At 37.4% G+C, this 15,332-nt stretch overlaps 1 protein-coding gene across 1 annotated transcript in view; it reads left to right on the top strand.

The window, feature by feature from the left end:
* The window catches only part of LOC149072062 (uncharacterized), a 59,115-nt gene that overhangs the window by 16,043 nt on the left and 27,740 nt on the right, over window positions 1-15,332 (top strand). The window contains exon 5 of the transcript XR_016194553.1: window positions 9,417-9,496. The gene's annotated coding sequence lies outside the window, so the exon portion shown is untranslated. The remainder of the gene's footprint in view (window positions 1-9,416; window positions 9,497-15,332) is intronic.

The raw sequence follows: 15,332 nt of genomic DNA, 5'->3' as shown, positions 1-15,332 counted from the left end.
CCACCTGACGAAATAGTAAATCCTAGATAGTTGACTTCTTTAGCAAAAAATTCACACTTCTTAATATTGAGATGTAACCCATTTTCCCGTAAACGTTGGAAAACAGTTCTCAACTTGCAGAGTAACTCATGCTCATTTTCAGCAGCTAACAGAATGTCATCAAAGAAAATACATATTCCTTCAATGTGGACGCTGAGTAAAACTGAATCAATGTACTTTTGCTAGATAGCAGGGGCAGCATTTATTCCAAACATCAATCTTTTTGGTTGATACAGACCTTTATGTGTATTTAATGTGAGCAGCTTTGATGTAGCTTCATCAACAGGAATGCTGTGATATGCAGTGCGAATGTCCATTTTTGCAAAAATTTTCCCTTTGGACAACTTGGCAAATAGATATTCTGCTCTTGGCACAGGATACTGTGGCACTTGTAATTGAGGATTGACTGTATGAGAATAGTCAGCACAAAGTCTAAGAGAACCATCTGGTTTTTTGACTGGAACAACTGGTGTAGCAAAGTCAGAAGTTTCTACTTTTTGCAAAATACCTTCCACTTCAAGGCGCTGTAATTCTTTTTCCACCATGGGCTGTAATGCATAAGGAACAGGTCGAGCCTTCTGGAAGACTGGCTGTGAATGTTCTTTGAGAACTAATTTAGCAGTGTAATTAGATGCTTTCCCCGAAGTTTCAGCAAAAATATCTCTGTACTCATTAACTAGATCCAAAACAGCTTCTTTTGTAGCTTTGACACTTTGTGTTTTTACTTGGTGGATGCGGTCCCACTTCAGCGACAGAGACCCTATCCATTCGCGTCCAAGTATTGAAGAAAAGTCTTGTTCCACAATATAAACAGGCAGTTCCATTCGCTGATTTTCGTATGCAACAGCGACTTTGACAACTCCCATGGGAACAATAATATTCTGACTGTAGGTGTGAAATTAAACGTTGGTCTTGCTAAGAGGCTTGTCCGAAATTTGTCGAAATGTAGAATAGCTCAACAGAGCCTTTGCACTACCTGTGTCGATTTCCATTGCAACTGGATGACCTTCGATCAATACTGTAGTGAGCAGCGGATGATCACTTTTGATGTGATTCAATGAAAAAGTCTCACCGACATCCTCTAATTTGTGTAGCTTGGATTTACTTCGGCACACTTGTTGAACATGACCTTTTTTTCCACACAGTTTACAATGAAGATTTTTTTTCCTGCAAGAAGGAGCCTTGTAATTTTCAAACGGTAGCATTGTATTTTCATCGTAGAAGGAGCTTTAGCCTTTGGTAATTTGGCCTTAGCTTTCTTGTTTACCTCTTGCGTCATAGATAGCTTGAGTTCATTCATGGACTTGAAAGCAGTATTCTTTGAATGAAGAATATCTTGAGTACTTGACTGTGCTTGCTCTATTGCCAAAGCGAGTTTGAGAACCTTATCCAGATCGGGATCATCTTCTTCGAACATTCGGTCGAGCATGATTTTATCTAATAATCCACTAACGAAGACGTCTCTGAGCATCACCTTCAGCTGAGCCTCTGGGTAATTACATGGAATAGCAAGACGCCGTAATGCTGAAATGTAACTGGAGATGCTTTCCCCTTCCCTCTGTTGCCTATTTAGAAACGTATGAGGACTTGGAATCACGAGAGGTTTCGGCTTCAGATGGCTATCAGACGATCCTTGATCGTATCAAATCGTGACGTTTGATATGTCTCTGGATGCAGCAAATTCTTGAGAAGCGAAAATGTACTTGTCGGCAACAACGTAACGAAACTAGCCACCTTTTTCTCTTCCGAGTAGCTGTACAGCGTGGTCAAAGTTTCGAATTTGTCCACGAAATCTTCTATGTCCTCTCCCTCCACGTATTTTTCTAAATGCGGCGATGAACTTGAAGCGGTGGAATTTCCCAGTAGTTGTACAATTCTCGTCTGGACCTCCAAGTTCTGACGAAGAAGCTCCTGCAAGTCAGCCATAGTGATAGGAAGGAAAAAGAAACCAAGACGACCACCGTATCACGACGCTGCTTAGACTGTAAACCGGGCTTCGTTATACGATGCCACGTAGAGCGAGACCCGACTGCGTCATTTTTTAGTGTATTTAGATTTGTAAACAATAAATAATGATTAAATATATGGACAATGAGACAGACTTAAGACGTGCTGCGTCCGTTTTTCAACTGAACATCTTTACTCTACCAAACATAAGCAAAAACATTGTGTTGCCACACACTTGCAGCTAATAATAAGGATGAACTACATAATCGATATATCATAATAGAGAGAGATATCATAATAACAGTCATTATAACAGACGGTCCTTATAATGAGCGTGGACTATTTGTTTTTTTGGGGCATTGTAAATGAAGCAAAAGATTTTTGGTGATATAGAACTCTATATATGGCTCCACCCCCCACCCTGGAATTTTTTTTGTCTAGCATCATTAAATTTTTATTCAGTGGTCATTTCTGCAAAGGCTTACTTTTTTACTGAATGCTAAGTGGCCGTCACATTCCACATGGGAGACTGCTTGTTTATCAAGTTCAAATTTGTTAACATCTTTGCCCATCTGTGAATCACTTGTAATACAAATTTCTATTGTATCTATTTTACTTATGCTCTCTTTGGTTATCATTTTTGTGACACTTCAATAGTATAAAGATTATGGCATGGTTTTTGCTCCACACTTTTTATTCTGATCCCCAGACTGCCCTTCCCTCATCACATGATCCAATGGCTTTCACTTTTATCTAGTTAAACTAATGTTCTTGCTATATTCAAATCAGTTATTGAGAATTTTATTTATCTAGAATCTTAGTGAACTCTTTATAATATTCTCAGGTAAAAAAAGAAACACCAACAAAGCATAAGTAACTTCCGTGGGTGTCTGATATTTGCATTTCAGGTTTGGCATCAACCAGTGGTTCTCAACCTTTATGAGCCTGGTGTCCGGTTGATTTCTTTTCTGTGATTGCAAGTCCTGGCCATACACACAATTAATTGGGAAGAAATTTGTAAAAATGAACCATTCAATGCCCAGTTTGACTGATGTTGGACCTGGCATTGAGCCACGACCAGCGGTTGAGGAGCACTGGTCTAAGCTTTTCCCTTCAAATTGATTTTCTGTTGTTAATTTGCATTCCTCGCTTCTTCCTTTGATTGTTTCAGCTTACTGTCGGAACTTGGCTCAATTATATCACTTGTTTTTTTTCTCTCACTTGCAAATATTCATATTCTGAGAAATGAAATGATCCATTTTCAAAGTTTAGAGACACCAATGTCTGATTTACAATACAGTGAAACATGTACAAGTTAAGTACCTACAGTGTAAGTCTTGTGGTCAACTAACATGTGTTCAATACTAAAAACAGGCAGTATTGTAATTGGTCCAGGAACCCAGTAAAGGTTGATGTTGTTGCCCAAATACTGCCAAGTTATTCAGCATGTCAGTGCAGTATTTCACGCACAGTTGAAACTTGAAGATGTCAAGAGCCATTAGTACTGTTTGGCTGTCTGAGAAGATAACAATTTGTTTGCCATGATACCCTTTAGAAATCAGGCTTTCAGCCAGTATGGCTATTACTAATTCTTCAGCTTGAAAGACTGTAGTCGTTTCGCCTAGATACAAATGTATCTTATGGTAGTCGAGAGATGCCACTCTAGAGATGTGGAAAATTGCTTCAGCCCCAGTTTCAGTAATCATAGAGCAGACCTGCCAACCTTGAAAAGGCAAAAGTCCTGCAATTTCCTGCAAAAATCCTGCAAGCGTACGATAACTTCCTGTGCATAATCCGCAGAGTAAAAGTCGAAATAATGAAGAATTAAATGTAAAATATGGGTATATTTTTATAAGGTAACAGACTGTGCATGGATGCAACATTTAGTAGAAGCAACATTTTCTCTGAAAATCAAATACTTTCCTCAAATTTCTCAAGATTTCATTAAGGGGGAATAAAAATTTACTCATGTAGATTACAGGTCATTTTTGGTCCTCAAATTAACGAAATGCCAATGTGCAATTTATTGCAGTAAACTGTTTTTTAAATGTTTGAAATATTCAAGGGTAAAATATTTATTCTAGAACTCTTAAAATAATTGGATGGTGCATTGTCTACACTTAAGGCAATACAATTTCCCAATGGAATATTGTTTTCTTCTAAGCAGCTGATTATCAATTTGGGTATATTTTCTCCTGTACTATCACCAACCAGAACAGACACCTGGAATAAAAAAATTTCAATTCGACTACTTTTGGAACTGAATACTGTCACAATAAGTGGGTAGTACTCAGATTTATTGCTGCCATCAGTCAAAATCAAAAATGGGTCTTTTTGCATGAAATGGATTGATTACATTTTTGAAGCGTTCCCCATTTCAGCAACAATGCAAGATGTTTTCGTTCTTGAACATGCATATTTTTTGGCAATTTCACTATCTGGAAACATTTTCTTAAAAGGAATACTGGCATACTCCGCACAAGACAATGGTAAGTTATGTTCCCGACGAACGATGTAAATAAACACTCGGCATGGATAACGGCATCAAAAGTGAAACAGCCTTGAGCAAAATTTAATTTTTTGTTACTTTCCGTAATTTTACAATTGTCCATATGCTTCTATGTGTGAACGTGTTTTATGACATCTGCTTTGCCTTTGTGTGCTACAGAAAAATCAACTCTACAAATGGAGCTGAAGGCAAACTGCTGGCCCTTCCTTGATTCGATTATGTAAGGATAATTTGCTGTGAAACATTTCTTGAAAACACTCTGATATTTTCAACCAGCCATTGTGCGCTCAAAACATCGTACAAAAAATATGTTCCGGTAGACTTATGCAGGGCTATCGGCTGCGCATCCGAAGAAAAGCTTCCATAAGTATGTTGTTTATATTCAGGTTTGAACGGCTTTGACCACGCTTCAAAATTTTGTTACCATCCAGAAAAATATCCCCATAAAGGTACCCTGGAGCACAGCTATCCTGGAGTCAGCATTGTACGACGTTGTCGCAAGCGCGCCCCCATTTTGGTATTACGATTAGTTTGAATATAGATGATTCCAGTAGAGAAAAAAAATCGTGTTTGAAGATCCGTATACCGGAAGCCAGGGAATGGTCACACCAGCCGATAGCCCTGCTTAATTCAACTGTAACCGTATACCAGAAGAATATTTTGATTATTTAATAAGAATTTTGATTATTTTAATAAGAATTTCGATTATTTTAATAAGAATTTCGATTATTTTAATAAGAATTTCGATTATTTTAATAAGAATTTCGATTATTTTAATAAGAATTTCGATTATTTCACCCGAAAAATAATTTGATTTTTTTCCGCATCAAACCCGGCAATATGTAATCAAAATCCGAAAACCCTGGAAACGTTTAAAAAATCCGGCATTGCAGGACCAAATCCGGAGAGTTGGCAGGTCTGGTAGAGCTATCAGTGTAACACTCAATAACTCCTGTTGAGATGTTATCAATTATGTTAGCAATTTCATTTCTCCTGGGTATGTAGATAGTGAAGTATTTAGTAAAATTTTTTGTTTTGGAACAGGAGTCTTTTGGCATTAGTAGAGAATTGATCTCTACTTTTCCCTTCTTTATTGAGGTGCCTACTGGTTCCAAGATAGGCCTAGTCTTTACACCACAGTCTGGTTCTGTTGGTCCGCCTAGGTGACAATCCAAAAGACATTCCAGCGTCTTTACTGGGTTGGTGGTATAGTTATCATCTGGTCATTCTATGACATTTATTTCGTCATAGGAATTGTTTTTGATCAATTTGATAACCTTGGCAGTTTCTGGCAGTGAACTCATCTCTGCACAGAACTTCTTCCAAGAACTATTTTTCACTTTTCTGATTTCTTTCTTGAACTTCCTTGAAGTCCAATTTGATTCAAGTTTAGTCCTGTGTGTCTTCCTAGTGTCCTTACGGAGGAGTTCAAGATCTTTAGTCCACCAATTTTTTGAGTAGACTTTAGATTTGTTAGGCTTGAGTGGACACGCCTGATTTGCAGAGTTTCTGATCACCTCCGTCAGAATGACAACATGGTGGTCCAAGTGATCTGTGCTGTTAGGATCTATTCACCAGGATTGGCAAGAGTGTTGAGTTGGTGTAATACTGTTTCCAGGTTTAGTTTTTTCAGGTTTCCTTCAAAAAGAAACTTTTTAGGTTTCTTTAAAAAGATCCCCATTTGTGTTCTTAAAATAGTAGTAAAAGTTTATAAACCTGTGATCAGATAAGGAGGATTCATCGCTGACCCTCCATCTCTTGATCGGGTCTGCAATATCTATTGAGACCAGGGTCAGATCAATAATTTCTTCTCGATTACATGTATGGAAAGTTGATGTGTGCCCTTGGTTTGCCCAAACCAGATTTGTTTTCATGAACTCTAGTAGTGTTTCGTCTCTCTGGTTTATGTCTGAGCTGTCCCACGTTGTATGGTGAGCATTGGCATCGCATCCAAATATCATGCTTATATTGCGATGTTCACAGTATTCCACCAGTTTACATAACACTTGCAGAATTTTGAGATCATAAGCCATACAGACTGAGTAGATCATGATAGGGTGATTCTTGTTTAGTTCATTACCCTTTATTAGAACTACAACATCTTCTGATGCAAATTGTGGCAGTGCCCAGGCATGGATAATCTTGGCAAGGTACACACATGCTCTTGGATGAAACCTCATTCCTTTCTTGATGAAGAGAGTTGTGTAGTTGGTCCATAATCATCCCGCGTCTGACCCATGGTTCTTAAATCAGAGCTACAAAATGATTATGGTTGCGAAAGGAAGCTGCAAGATTATAGAATGCAGCTTTGCTGTGTTGTTAATTTATCTGCCTAAATAACATTGGCAAGGTATATTATAGAATTTACTTACTCGTGGGTAAATGAATACCACTCTGTGTGTGGGTTTAACCAGGAAGGTTGCATAGATGTCCTAAGATAGATCAGAGTCGTATTCAGTGTTATACTCGAGGTTTAACAACACTTCCATCTCCGGTTCGTCGTCCTTATTTGTGTCTCAGGTTCTGGAGGCGGACCCCACTTCATCAGTGGGTGCTGACCGTTCTTCTGCCGAAGGTATTGTTGGCTTCTCAGGCCGTTGAGTAGTCATAGTTGGCCTATGCTGTTGAGATGGCTCCCTGAACGTCATTCAAGCAACAATGCACGGTAAAAGATCTGGTAGCAAGCCACCCCACCATCGCTTGCTCCACCCCGATCACCAAGTTATTACCCCCGTTTCCTGGGATGACAGCCCGCAGATGGAGTTGGCCAGGCACCGGATCTTCATTACATTTGCTAAGCAGTTTCAGAGATTTGTTAGGATCCCTGTCTCCAGGAATCCAAACAAAGAACTTTTTCATTGGTGATCTATCACCAGGCCCTAGGGCAAGGTACCCGGTGTGACTGTCAATGTTTGGTGGAGGCGGTAACCCGTTGATCACTGTTTTCAGTCCCTCCAGGGTGGTCTGGTCTCTGCATATAATGTGAAGACCTTCCTCCCCAAAGATGATTTGGTGTACATGAGAGTAAATACCCCCCAGTGCCCTCCACTGAGTTGGTAATGTAAGACACATTAGCTGGAGTCAGTTTCCTTTCAGGATCCTTAGCCTGGACCCAGATGGTGATGCCTTTCTTGGTAGCCTTGCTGTAGGAAGAGTCCTTGCAAGGCTTCTTGACATTTGATTCTGGTGTGTCGCCAGGGACCCTTCCAAGCTTGTGTGCAATAGCCCCCTTTGACTGTGAGACTCCCCGCATTACCCCACCCAAGTGCCACCTGGAAATACAGGAAGAGCGGGATTATACTCCAGTTGATAGGGAAGCCTCCCTGTTGGCTAGATAGGTTCGGGCCCCTGTACTACCTGGTGGCCCAGGAAACGCTAAACCCAGTTTTTCACCCGTACCTCTACTATAGACATCCTCTGAGACCCCATTTCATCTCCCAAGGAGTTCCTCCAGTTCTTCTGATCTCATAAGGGAAGAAGGTACCACTTTCTTTGTTTGAATCTCGCTGCCTTAGCATACAAGATCCCAAAGGCCCCCAATGTGGAGGTGAAGATAAATGGCTTCGACTGAGCAGAGCCCACTGGACTTCGTCGAAATTACCCGCACCGGTTGAGGACTGGATTTAGGGCCAATATCAACTCCATCAAGGTTTTTGACTCAACATTGTCAAGAAATCCCTGCTAGCCTTCTGTCCTCCAAGTCACTCACACAAGTCCAGAGAAATTGAAGTAAGGAGTGAAAGCGTTTACCATTGATGAAGATAATCCATCCGAAGGCACACAGATAAATGCAAACCTGAGATAAATGCAGATAAATGCTACTGAGAAGTAGAAGCTGACCATCGGTTTCAGAACAAATTGTGTATAAGCTTGTGCCTCTGATATATCAGTGTAACTCATTGTAAAGTGTTGATGCCTGCAACAATAGTTCATGCAGCAGTACACCAAGTATTATTTTTTCTTCTCTACAAAGCTCACTTTTGTGGAAAAGTTGTATCATCATTATGGTTGAAGTGCTTCATTGTTTTCATAGGGATCTATTATCCCTTCTGATATAATATTGTATGTGTTTTCAAGGAGATCAACAAGCATGATTTTCAAAGTCCTTTGGTATATGCTTTACTCTTTTTGAATTTATTTTGCAATTATTTTTTGTTCTTTTTTCCCCAACCATCAGTGTAGTTTGGACAGCAGTGGCATCCAGCCTTCGCTGTACAAAATCCAAGAGATGCAATATGAATCCCTTTGATGTGTTGACCATCCGCAGATCATCTAAAGTTTATCATTTGTCTATTGCCAATGCTTGGTTTGCTGCGAAATATTTTGTGACAGCCATACATATAGATGGGCAATTTCAGCAAATCACTCTAGGACAGTGCATTGCACGCACATGTAGACATGCATTCATAATATATGAGAGTTTTAAAATTGTCACATGTCTTCAATGTTAATGCTTGCTCTGCATGGTCAGATATGGGGGGGGGGGCAGCCCCCAATAGCATCAAAGATGGAGCCGACTGATCTTATGTATATGCGTATATATGAACTGACATCCTCATCATCTCCCCCAGCAATAATCATCGTGCACCTTCAGACTTTCAAGTCTAACTTCGCCTATGCTGCTCTGCTGTAATGAATGGCCCTTGTATTGGACTTATTTTCTAACCACAACTACTGTCTCATACTGCAGCCTGTGAGAACTGATCATATCACGTTTGCATGAGATTCAGTCATGATTAGTACTTATCCGTTAGACCTGAACATGCTATTCAAAGTTGATGGTTTTCCACAAAGCCATTTCCATCTTAATGATCAATAATTTATATTTATTGAAATTAGAGTTTTTTCTGCCCGCTTTAGTAGATCTTATTTTGTTCATTATTTCAATAAAACAATCACTCACACAGAATTTTTTTTGCAGCATTGATTCATCGGGTATGCGATGTCCTGTGTACTTCTCCAAGAAGTTCCTAAACTTTGAATTGTTCAGCTTTTTAAAAGGTATGTTAGCTGATACTAACGTGCCATTTCCTTGAAGGTTATCTTCTTTGAAGATGATGTAGACTGCTTATACTCTTTAAAGAGGGGTTGAGATAATAGAGACTTTAACTTGACTGCTTAATTCCCTTTTTATGCTTATTCCTTCCAATGTGCTGTGCAACAGTCAAGTTTTTTTCAGCTGCAGCTATAGTTTCGCACACTTTGCAAAACAAACTAATTCACAGTTGCTCGGCAGAAAGACATTCTGAGCGGATCTATGGATTTCTTTTCATAGTAACTTTCAGTCATCATTCAAAATTATGGTGCACATTTTGTGTGTGGGTGAAACAACAGTTTGCATTACAAAGTAATTGGATACATAGGCCTATTCTAGGTTTGTGACTCTGATAACTTTTTTTTCTGTATTTTTAGGTCATCCAAAGGCATAAACAATGTATACAACAAAGAGTTAGAAATGAAAGTGCTTCATTTTCTAAAAAGTATTACACTGGTATTGAACAGTAAAATGTGAACAAATCACTGTAACAAAAGGGATTTCAACGCAGTAAAACCATCCAGTTTATCTTAACTTCACCTTGACCTCCGAAGTAAATAAACATCGGAGCTTGTAATTGAGGGGGGAGCTTGTACACATTTTGCACTGTGCTTTTTAAAAGTGGTCTCGAACGAGCATCATTCTTAAAAATCTTACATGCTTCATAATTTGCTGTGCATTCATTGCAGAGAGATTTGATGGATTGAACTGTGGAAGACTCCAAATATATATATATATTAGGGTGGCCCTTATTATAATGGTGAAAAATTTACTTAACATTTTTTAATTGCCCACACCTTAATTTTTTTCCTTTTACCATAATATGAAAGTATACCAAATATTTTTTCAATATATAAAGATTTACCCATGCCTCATCGAGCTTGATTGATTGAAGATGTAGGAGAAAAAATTTGCTAAAAATTTAGCATTTGAAAATGTTTGTTTATTAATCATATTAAGAAATTGTATGATTTTGCTGTAAAATTATGAAATGACATCTTTAAAAGGGCATATGAAACAACAAATTCACTTTTTAATAATATATTTAAATAAATTTTTGTTCAGGAGTAGCCTTCTTGCAGTCTGGGGTACTTCTTTCTGTACTGATGTGGTCTTCGACACACTGGAGAAGAAATTGCTACTGCTGTTCATCCACAGTTAAGAAGCCCATTAAAATCTTCCATCAATTTCACCCCTCTTTCGGCTGTGTCATTACAACACTGAGATTCCGGAATGTTTCTTGTGACTTTAAATAAGAATCGGCCCTATCCCAAAGATCTGTACTGAGATTCAGAAAGCTAATGTCGACATCCAATTCCTATAACAAATGGAGCACAGACTGCCGATGAACTCTCCAACCATACTTAAACATACACCATTACAACAAACAAATATTCTTCAGACACTTTTAAAGCCAATCGCTGTCTAAATAAAAACATTTTAAAGGAGTAAATTTCCTTTGCCATCCATCGAGCATGATGTAAAGCCCCTGGTGCCGTAGCCTGATTTCGATAGTTGAGTCTGAGCTCCTTCCAATAAAAACTATACATAATTCAACGAGCTCCCAATAATCGGGCTTCATTTTCACATTTTTCAGTGCATTAAAAGATAATTCACATTACTCAGTATTTTGCGCTCACTATATATTTCATTCAAGTATTTATACTGTCCATGTAATTTTCTTTTTCCAAATTATTCCACTTCGCCTCTGATTTTTCTGAAGAAAAAAAACATCTGGACTACTAGTCACTTTAGGTAACTCATGTTCGAAAATGCTTCGTAGCACTAATTCTACATATGGTGCCGACATAGAAAATATGTCATCTCTCGATCTGCATAATGCTTTAGAATTGTAATCGTACCGTTGATGTGACCAGTGTTGAAACTGGTTGTATTAGAACATAGAACTTGAGCTTTATCTTCCAATCCCCCAATCTTTTGGAACATTCCATATAGCTATAGCTTGTTCCTTCCCGGAGAATTTTCTAATATTGGCAACTCGTGTAATTTTTCTTGATCTTTACATATAACAATGATAGGTAGCCTTTCACTTTTTAAACTTTCACATTTAAAGCAGATAGCAATTTACCATCCCAATGAACGGATACAAAACTGAGTTCATTTTCTTTAAATAATTATTTAATCTTAGTAGCCTTCGTTTTACGAAAATCTTCCCGATATCTTTGGATCGTATTTCAATTGATTGCCATTTCATCTATGTTGCATGAGTAATGTGAAACAAATTATTCAAATTTGATATAAACTTACGTTCATGTTTTTTCTGTATGTCTGACATATGGCAGGCATTTTTTTGAAGATTATGCCAATAAGAGAACATCACATTCGACCACTACTAAATTGGCACATTCACTTAGGGACAGTTTAACTTCCCATAAATTATAAAAACTTGCCTGTTAGATGGAAATTTACTTCCAGTAATTTGATGACACTTACTGCCAATTATATAAATATCTTGATCACCACTTCTCAAATTGAAGCCATAATTACATGGTAGGTGGCCCGGACAGCAACTAGAGCAGACTGAGGGCAGACGGTGGAGTGCCACTTAAACAAACTAGACACTGCCTGCACCAAAGCCTATTAAAGAGTAAATACGCTTTGGCCTGCACCCACCAAGGCACTTGAAGAATAAGCTGCTTCAATATGCATTGGAATCTAGTTGAAATAAAGGAGAAAGAATAAGCATAAATTTCAAAAAAATATCATAAGTAAAAGATAATTCTAAGTAATTTTTAGCCTTGAGAAGGGTCTTTTAACCCTATCGATGGCTCAGGGTCAAACACAAAACCTCTTCGAAAAAAGCTACTTATTTTCACAAAATCTTTTCAAAATGACCACAGGGTCACGTGATTCTAGAATGCTTTCCCCCCAATATGTGACAATGGGTAATTGGCATGTATGATAAGCCGTCGAGAGGGGACTGAACCGAAGTGACAGGCTGGTAACGCCCGCTGATTGACCCTTGTTTCCCAGAAATGTACTTTCTCCTTTCATTCTCCAAAGTTTTTCTATTTTCCGAACTCAATAAAAAACACATAAAGGCGGGATATACGTAAAATTTTGAAGGAAATTATTGTAGCGTGTTTATAGATGCTCAGCATTCTATGGTAAATAACTCTATCAATATAGATTAGCTTTAACAGGAAATAAAATTTACTTGCTTTCGCTTGTGAAATATTGATATGATTAACTTAGTAACGAAATGTCAGAACGTACTTAGAAGAAAATACCAACCCATCCACTAGGTATTTAAAAATGTCCCAATATTTTCAAGTTGAACACTCTAAGTATTCTGAATCTCAAAAATCATTCTATATATATGCCCCTTAATATTTTAATTGTATTTTTTAAATTTGCAAGTGTTGCAGTATGTTCTCGCGATTTTGAGGTTCACCTAAAATGTAAATTTTTTTTGAAAATCGCAAAGCTTTTTTGTAAATAATGTGCGTTGATTAAATCAGTGTTGTTGGAATTACTACTATTCGAGGCAAGGCATTGTAACAACTGATATTTATCAGTTGATACAAATCTATTCGAGCAAAACTACACCTACTTCCCAACCTTGGAACATCATTAAATAATTAATTTATCAAAACTTTCGGGTATAAAACTGGTTCTCAATGCTTTACTCACATTCTTTTTGAATATTCATTTCTTTTTTTCATGATATCTTATGATCGTGGAGTTGATTTCGAAAATGTGAGTAGGTTTAGTGAGATTGAATACGCATATTAGATATACAATCATTTACATCGGAATATAATAAAAGAATTCTCTCTGAAATATATAAATTTGGTGCATTAAATCATGTAACAAAAAAAAATACATGAAAACAAGTAACATACTGAGAAAATTTTTAAATACACGAATACTCGAAGTAAATAAAGTCTGTGGAATTCAAAACGTGAAAGAAAGTTGTAACTGGAGCCCGGATTAGACGTTAAAACATGCACTAAAAATAAAGTTGAATCTGCATTTTTAAAAATGTCAAAATATACCATGAAATAAAAACACCCGATCTTTTTCAAAAAACTAGAACGCCCTAGAAATTTTTGAGAGCAGTGCATAAAGAGCTCAAGTTGGAAAGCTCAAATTAAGGGTATGGTTGTAATTTACATTTTCATCTTTCCAATTATGTGACTTGCTGCAGCAATTAAGTAATAGCTTAGAAAGAGTCAAAATCATGATAGAAAATTCAACTTCTGGAATCAAAAGGTAGAGAGCCTAATGTTCACACCTCCATCCAGAGATGTCTTCTTATCCATTGGCCTCTATTTTTTGTTTCCACTGAAGACTTTGTTTGAAGATGAAAAACGCAGATAGTATCAAGAATTCGCCAATGTGTAGCAAACCTCATCGATATTTCGATGGTTTCGTGATATCTGATGATTGTGCCTGATACTAATCTTATCAAGAGATTGCGGACTCGAGCTAAAATAAATAAATTAATAAAAACTGATCAATTGCAAACCGCTATCGGCTCCCCGATAGCGGTTTGCAATTGATCAGTTATAATCGGGCCTCGGCTATAAATCCCATCTAGATGGGATTTATAGCCGAGGCCCGATTCGGGTCTGTGCCGGACACTCATAAATTGAATGTCTTGATGCATAAAATCCATGGCCAAGATCAAAGATGGCGACAGTACAATGTATTCGTACGATATCAGCACGCGTCCCCCCCCCCCACACAGTCCTAGCAAATACATGTGTAATTTTCTGCGTTTTTCAGAAATTTCCAGTTTTTCTACCCGTATTGCGAACATTGAATGATTGTAGGTTTGCATACATAACGAGGAAAGACATGAAACACTCTCTTATTCGATCAAGTTGATGTAAATTTTCATGAAAAAATTCATGTAATACAGTAATAGGTTTTAAGCCAAATGTTCTAATTTTCTCAAACAGCATTCGGAGTGTTACAATTTTTTGAAACAAAGAGGAAAAAATTAATTTGGTATTTTATGACGCATTTAATCTACTTTATGAAAATTTTTTGCCACAGATATGCTCAAGATATGAAAGCTCATATGATATGATCATGATAGAAAAGAAAAATGCAAATTACAACTGTACTTGCACTAAAACCTTGAATTGCGCTTTCCAACTTGAATATTTCATGAACTGCTCTCGTAAATTTCTGGGTGTTCTAATATTTTTTAAAGGATGTATATATGCGAAAAATTGAAACCATCGTCGAATAATCCCGAATTATGGCATCAAAAATGAAAAATGCACGCAAAATTGAAAAAAAAAAATTATATATGCATTTGAAATAGATAAAAAATGAATTGGAATGTTCCAACAAATCAAAAAAAAGAAGCAAAAATACTCATATTATAATGCCGAAATATGCATAAAATATAAAAATATGTGCCTTAACCCTCTGACTGCTCAATTTGGGGACCGAAATTGCTTCAAAAATTGTCTAATTTTTTTCACTCAAAAAGTGAAATTTGAGCGGTAATACCACGTGCGAGTTTTTTTGGGGATCGCGAATCTTTACAAAGAAAACTATTAGTAACATCACAATAATGGAGAAAAAACAGGACATTCCATCTTTGCATCAACCATTTTGACAAAGAAAAGGGGGTTTGCCAACTTGGCTCGGCATTTATTTGATACAATACAAGTTCATTTTCTGAGAAAAACCGTTCACTAGTTCTCTCTCTCTCTTTCATTTTGGATTTATTTTTGTTGCACCATGGTCATTTTGTGCACACTTATCTGTTGTACCTACTGTGGGTACTAGAAGAATAGCCAGTTTTAAGAAATCCGATAA

The sequence above is a fragment of the Pholcus phalangioides genome, unplaced genomic scaffold (genome assembly GCF_987345545.1).
Source record: "Pholcus phalangioides strain wild (caught in Gottingen) unplaced genomic scaffold, Ppha-v1.0 ptg000018l_1, whole genome shotgun sequence".
In the NCBI taxonomy this organism is placed as follows: domain Eukaryota; kingdom Metazoa; phylum Arthropoda; class Arachnida; order Araneae; family Pholcidae; genus Pholcus; species Pholcus phalangioides.
Note: the sequence above shows the minus strand (reverse complement) of the source record. Positions and strands in the feature narration are given on the sequence as shown.